This window comes from Phoenix dactylifera, unplaced genomic scaffold (assembly GCF_009389715.1).
Source record: "Phoenix dactylifera cultivar Barhee BC4 unplaced genomic scaffold, palm_55x_up_171113_PBpolish2nd_filt_p 000557F, whole genome shotgun sequence".
Lineage (NCBI taxonomy): Eukaryota > Viridiplantae > Streptophyta > Magnoliopsida > Arecales > Arecaceae > Phoenix > Phoenix dactylifera.
Window position 1 is genome coordinate 114827 of NW_024067964.1, and position 7362 is coordinate 122188.

The 7362-nt window shown below is 39.6% G+C and overlaps 1 long non-coding RNA gene across 15 annotated transcripts; it reads left to right on the plus strand.

Moving 5' to 3' along the window:
• Nucleotides 1-1749: 1749 nt before the first annotated feature.
• Nucleotides 1750-4837, plus strand: LOC103723803. Of its 15 annotated transcripts, none has more exons than XR_005508665.1 (7): nt 1750-2302; nt 2406-3068; nt 3221-3338; nt 3488-3646; nt 3733-3873; nt 3973-4032; nt 4136-4491. It is a non-coding gene; the product is annotated as an uncharacterized LOC103723803 (long non-coding RNA). The 15 variants fall into 15 exon arrangements; XR_005508666.1 differs by having other exon boundaries at nt 1751-2302; nt 2406-2493; nt 2571-2609; nt 2690-3068; nt 3733-4491; XR_005508654.1 differs by adding an exon at nt 4738-4837 and having other exon boundaries at nt 3733-4331.
• The last annotated feature ends 2525 nt before the right edge of the window (nt 4838-7362 follow it).

The following is a 7362-nucleotide window of genomic DNA, read 5'->3' on the forward strand; positions in this document are numbered from 1 at the left end:
ATATCCCTATGAGCAATCTGATATACTTTGATTATCATAGTAAAGAGTGGTATCACCATGATGAGTAACTCTCATATCCTCTAACAATCATCTGAGTTAGAGAAGTTCATCAGTAGCATCAACAACAATCCTGTATTTAGCCTCAGTGCTAAACCTGGAGACAATAGCCCGCTTATTACTGTACCAAGAGATAGAAAAGTCACCTAGAAGAAAATAATAGCTTGTAGTAGAGCATCTATCAATAGGATCACCAGCCCAATTAGTATCAAAGTAAGTACTCTAGTGCGAGCAGGAATCGATAGTAAACTAGAAGCTATGAAACAAAGTACCCTTGACATAGCGCAGAATATGAAAAATAACAGCATAATGAATGGATCAAGGAGTTGTCATAAATTGACTGACGATACAAATTGCATAAGCTATGTCAGGGCATGTAATCATGAAATATATAAGACTACTAGCTAATTGTCGATAACGAGTAGCATCAAAAAGAGGAGTTCCATCAGTGCGTGTTAATTTGGCATGAGACTTAAAAGGTATAGAAGTAATCTTGCTATAAGTTAAGCCTGCCTTAGAAATGAGATCAAATGCATATTTGACCTATGATAAATAAGAGTCATCAAAGCTAGATGTAACCTTAGGTCCTAAGAAGTAACTCAGTGCTCCCAAGTTTTTCATCTCAAATTCTTGATTAAGATACTGTTTCAGATCATGAATGCCAGTATGATCATTCTCGGCTATAATCATATCACTTACATAGAGTAATAACAAGGTGATTCCTATAGTAGTTTTGCAGATGAAAAGAGCCGAATCATAAGAACCATGAGTGAAACCAAATCGAAAGTGACATTGGATTTTGAAAAGCAAGCATGAAGAGCTTGCTTAAGACCATATAAAGCACGATGAAGCTAGTACACCTTATTAGGTGGATGAGGATAACCTGGTGGTTGTTGCATGTACATTCTTTTTGAAAGATCACTATTAAGGAAGGCACTCTAGATATCCATCTGAAAAAGTGGCCATTTCCTAGCAACAGCAACAACAGTAAGTCTCCTAACTGAGGTTAGTCAAATAAGTGGAGTAATTGTTTCCTCACAATTAATGTCATACTCTTGTGTAAAATCATTGGCAACAAGATAAGCTTTATAGCACTCTATTGAACTATCTAACCATGTTTTAATTTTATAAACTCATTTGCATCCACCAAAGATTTGTTTGGAGGTAATCAACAAGATCCCAATTACGAATTTTCTCCAAGACCTGTAGTTCTTTCACCATTGCTTGCTGACAAAGAGGATCAAAATTTGCCTTGCAAAAAGTACAAGGTTCATGAAGAGAATTAATAGCAAAGAACAATGATAGTCACAAAGATGAGAAGGAAGTGCTCTTTCATCATTTTGGTAGAACGATGTAAAGAACCAATTTCAGATAAAGATGGAAGAATAGGATCAACAACTGGAGCAGTTTTATCAGAAGAGGGGTGCATTAAAAGTGGCTAGGGTGTGAGCTCACTTGAGGGCTTTGCATCAGAATCTTCAAGAAACAATTCAATTGAAGGGTCGGTAAAGAATGAGGAAGGACAATAAATAAAAAGTTGTAACCACTACAGAAAAAGTCGATTTTACCGACGCTTTTTTGCCGACGCTTTCCAAGCGTCGGCAATATTTGGTCTAGCGTCAAAATTTGCCGACGCTAAAAAACGTCGGTGTAGTTGCCGGATAAGACTACGCTAAAAAGCGTCGTCGGAAACGAGCCCTCTCTCTCTTTCCGTTTTCCCGGCCACCGCCCTCCACCCTCAACCCATTCCAGAGTTTTTTAAGAGGGGATCATCATCCCCATTCCTCGTCTTCTCTCTCTCTCTCTCATCATCATCACCCCCCCTCCCTAACCCCCTCTAGATTCAAGAAGCAGAACGGCTCCGGCGTTGATATCTTCGCCCGCCTCTTCGCCGCTTCCTTGGATCCCGACTTCGCCCCCCTCTCCCTCGAACCGCGGATCCTCAAGTCCCGCCTCATCGCCGGCGAGACCCTCTACGGCCTCTTCCTCCTGCGCTCCTCCCCGACCCTCGCCGAGATCCCCGACCCTCGCCGCCGCCCGCACCCCGGCCATCCTCCGCCTTCCGGAGCTCTCCGCCGCCTGGGCCAAGAAGGCCCTTGATCTCGGCCCCCAGGGACTCATGTTCCCCATGATCGAGTCCCCCGGCACCACTGTTATCCTTCTCGGTTTCCAGCACTACCTGGTTATGCTTGGCACCACTGTTATCATTCCTACTGCTCTTGTTCCTCAGATGGGTGGAGGAAATGTATGACTTAATTACACAAATATGCATGATCCATGAGGTTGATGGTTCGTTTAGCTTTTGTTTTCAAAAAAAATTGTACGTGAAACCACTTTTATTGCTTTAGGATGAGAAAGCTCAGGTGATCCAGACATTACTGTTTGTGGCCGGCTTAAACACTCTGTTACAGACCTTGTTTGGAACTCGTTTACAAGGTCAATTTTCTAAACCAATTGACTATCTTGGTTTCTGAACAAAACACTTGAAAATACTAATGAGATTTCATGAACAGGCCTTCTAGTGTACATTGGGACAAGTTTCTTCTCTTTAGGTTCTTCCAAAGCTTCCTGCCTTTCTTTGTGTTTGAAGTATGATATCTGTTGTAATTGGAATGTAATTATGCTCTGTCAGGTTTTTAATTTTAAGTAGGTTGAAGCAGTATAATAGGAGAGACGGGTCTGGACTGTCAAGTCTCTGTGAAGGATTTGGGGTTTTGTTTGATTTTCTTGCATGTGCTTCTGAAGCAGGTATCTCTTAGTTATGGAAATCCTAGTTGCAGAGATTTATTCATGTCAGTGGTTGCTTTTAGGATTGTTTTTGCAGCTCAAATTCATGGATTATGGTTGAAATACGGATGTACCTCTTATGAGTCCCAGAGACTGCAGGGTTGTCATGGACGCAGAAGATCTGTATATGCCATGTCATGAAAAATATTTTGCAGCGTCTTGGAGGAAACAAATATTTGAGTATTGTTTATGATAAATAATCTGCCAACGGATCTAGTAGCAAGGTATGCATAGTTATCAACTATCAAGTTTTGATCTTCTCTTTTTGCTAAATTGAGATTAATAAAGAAGGATTAAACTTGAGCAGCTGCTAGAATATGGTTTGTGCTTGTTGTTCTCAGTCAACCTCCTTCATCCACTCACACTAATTATCCAGGATCAATTTTTTGGGGATGCACCATCTGATAATCGAATCGAGAACTTCTGGTTGCTAAGCGGAAGGTTGACTGCTGGGGCAGATCCCAATTCTAAAAAACAACTTGATTGGTTGCAAGGTAAGGGTGAAGTACAACGGTATAGAGCTAGATTGTAAAGGTAGTAATGGTTCTATTCACATTTGTAACTTTATCGTAGATTAATGACTAAAAATATAGATTGATGGCTGCAAAAGGCTGGTCTGAATTCCCTTCTCATGGACATGCAGGATTAAATGGAAAGCATTTTCCAAATATACGAGGAGCTGAATTTGTTTGGGGTATGGAGGCTGGGTGAGTTTGCCCATCGACCAAACAGAATTTGCTGTGTGAAGTGGCAGCCTTTGGATGGTGGTCTTGTCATTTGTGAAATTAACATTTGCCCCCAGGTGGTACTGCTACTACTGTTTGATTTCTCAGTTCAGCAAATTTTTGCTGCTTAATGATTCCCTGCATCTGGCATCATTCTTTGCAGGATTACTTTGGCTTCTGAAGGAGAGGCTAAAACTGAGAAAAGCTATTGCTATTTTCTTGTGTAGCATAAATCAGTGCATAGAAATGCATCGTTTCATGTGATTAAAAATTTTTAGTCTATCCTCAAACATTCTGCCGCCAGGTGGTACTGCTAGTGCTTGATTATTGATCGAGATCTCTCTCTCAGTTCGATGAACCTTCGATGCTTGATGATCTTTACATCTTGCATCTATCTTTGTAGGATTACTTCGGCCTATGAAGGAGAGCCTAAAGCTAAAGATTGCTGGTGATCTTCTTCCATGTGGAGTACTAAACTCAAAGGAAGGGTGGCATCTTTCCTTATAATTTACTTCTTCCATAGCCTTATTTAAACAAAACTTGATATTTCTGCACATATTTCACAGACTGGGAGAAGCTGAGAAGGCAATTCACCATTACAAGCTATCACGAAAGGAAACCAGCTCTAATGACTTCTCACAAGTGCATGCTCTCCAGACCCATTTGGCCAAGCGTAATGAAGCACGTAAGCAAAAGGATTGGCTCACTGTGTTAAAGGAATCACAGGCTGCTGTCTCTGCTGGTGCCGATTCTGCACCACAGGTCTTACATTACAATAACCTTTCAGTTTACATGGTGGCAGAAATTATACCTTATCTTGTTTCATGTATTATCTTTGCCTAAAAGTATATATGCCCAACCTTCCTTATCTATTTCCTTGTCCAAATTGATTCATTATTTTAAAATGTTAGTTTTTACTTAATATTACTATGTTATATGTTTTTGCCACACCGCATATCGTTGCCCTGTTGAGATGCAATCAAGTTCCATTTGAAAATCTAACTGCAATCAAGATTTGAGTAGAACTTACAGTGAGGAACGTCAGTTGAACGCTGTCTAAAAGATTTCCTGTGTCATTTTGTTTCATATCTTCATAAGAAGAGTATTAACTGTGGTTGGGTAGAGATAATTTAAGTCTATACATTTTTTCTTGTGTTATGCTCTTAAGGTCTTTGCATTGCAAGAGGAGGAGGCTCTTAAGCTCCTAAGGCATGACGATGCAGATTCAGTGTTAAATGGTGCCACTAGGAATGCATACATCCTCATAATCCGAGCACAGGTTGATATGGCTTTAATTTACATTCGTATTTTTATTTTTTTTAAAAAAATAGCAATCCCGACGCTTTAAAGCGTTAGTAAAAAAAGTTGTGGCACGCCTACGCCGACGCTTTAAAGCGTCGGCCAGAATACATTTGCCGACGCTTTAAAGCATCGGCGAAAACCCAAAACTGGGAATGCTTTGGGCTTTCCTGACACTTTAAAGCGTCGGCAAATGTATTCTGCCCGACGTTTCTATTAGCGTCGGGAAAATCCTGTTTCTGCCGACGCTTTCTCTTAGCGTCGGCAAAAATCGGACCCACGCCCACCTGCCCGACGTCTGACCCACGCTTTGGGGTGCGTGGGCTGGAAACTCGCCGACGCTTAAAAGCGTCGGTAGAGACCAAAAAAACCGCCGGGAGATATCCTTTCTTTTGTAGTGAACATAGAAGAAGGCATTTTTTGTTCCTAGAAGATGATGAGAAATGCAGAGTCATTTGGAAAGAAAGCCCCAACACATATAACCCTTATGCTCAATTCCATAAAGCAAGCAAGACAAACGAGACCGGGGTCCCAATTTGGTATGCTTATGAGATTGCAATTGGACGAAATAAGCACATCCAAAAACCTTGAGCAAATTATAATGCCAAAAAGATGCTCATAGGGAGAATGATTACCAGTGACTGGAGTAGGAATGCAATTAATAGTATAGACTACAATGAGAAAAGCCTCTTTAGGACGAGGAAAAAATAAGTAAGACACGTAGTGTTCCTAATATATGCTTGTTCTTACGTTCTGCCCTTTCATGTTGTTGAGATATGCTTGGATAAGAATGCTTAAGAATAGAACCATTTTGTTCTAGAAAAGCGAGATGGATTTGCTCGTTGGCATTATCAATGCAAAGAATTTTAATGTTTCGTGATATTGAGTTTGAACCATTTTGGCAAACTTTAAGTAAATATCTGGTAATTCGAATATGTAGTTTATAAGATATATCCAAGTAAAACGAGAGAAATCATCTACAAAAGTAACAAAATAGCATAAACCACCTATAGTACCAACAGGAGATGGATCCCAAATATTAGAATGCACTAAATCAAATAGTTCATAAGAGATGGAATCACTATTAGAAAAAGATAGTGAGGTTTGCTTTGCAAGTTGACAAGACTGACAATTAATATGCTCATCCTGGATAATGCCTAATTTGCCACTAGAAACTAAAGAATGCAATGGATCAATAGACACGACATAAACGGGAATGTCAAAGACCTAGGAAGGAATAGGATGAGGTTAGAGCAGCTCCAATGTGAGGAAAAGGAGGAACCTGAAGTGAAGTAAGCTCGAACAAGCATCCAACTTTGTGCCCTATCCTAATAATCTGCATTGTTTGTGGATCCTGCACAATACAACCATTATGAGAAAAATGTAATTGAAGACCCATATCACATAGCTAACTAATAGATAAAAAATTTAGAGTAACTTTAGGAAAAAGGTACATATGAGGAAGAGATATGTTTGAAGTTGAAACATGACCTACGTGACTAATAGCCATAATAGATCCATCAACAGTATGAATATTAAGCAAGTGTGATATAGAGATTTTGCAAGAAAATATAGTTGGATCAGTGTTCATATGGTTATAGTAGGTGGTGTTAAAAAACCAAGTAGTAGTACCTGGAGTGACAAACATGGTAGAAGTGGAATGTTTACCAGCATTGGACGCACACTAAGTCAAAAAGGCTTGTAGATCACTTAAAAAGGAAGGGTGTTTGGTAGGCGAAGATTCCTCAGTGTCAGTAGCAGTGGTAATGGTATAGAAGTCTTAGGAGTATTCTTCGACGGATATGAGACCGAGCTTGAGTGTTCTTACAAGCCAATTTACGACACTCTAACATTTGATGTCTAGGTAGTTCGCAATAGCGACATTCTTGCTTTGTAGAAGAGCGAGGAGATTTTGAAGAACCAGAAGCTACAACAACAATAATGGTGGGATTAGAAGCAATAGCCATAGAGGAGGATACTGAAGAAATAGCCATAGCAACATTCGTACATTGGGACCTGAGAGAGCCAAGATGAGTTTCCTCATAAACAAATTAAGCAACAGCCTAATCAAGTACAGGTAATGGAACATGCTCAAACGTATCTCTAAGAGCCATCAGAAACTGTTGATACTCATTCAAAGAAGCATGAAATTTGTATGCATCAGCAGCAGTATCCTGTTCTAGTTCAAAAAGAGCTAACTAATCTCAAAAAGAGTGCATTTGAGCATAAAAATCTCAAATAGACTAACCAGGCTTGTTGATGTATATGATAATGATCACCTCGAAGCTAATATTTATGAGCAAGATCAACAATAATATATGCCTCTACAATATATCCGAAATCTCTTTAGCAATCTCATATTAACCAAATTCTTCATAAATAGATGGGAGCTATTTCTAAACTATGTGATTATTTGATGATTTTTACAGTCCCAATCTTTAAGTCGATCAAAATTTATAGCATCATCCTCATTGTTCAACTTGGCAGGCTGTTT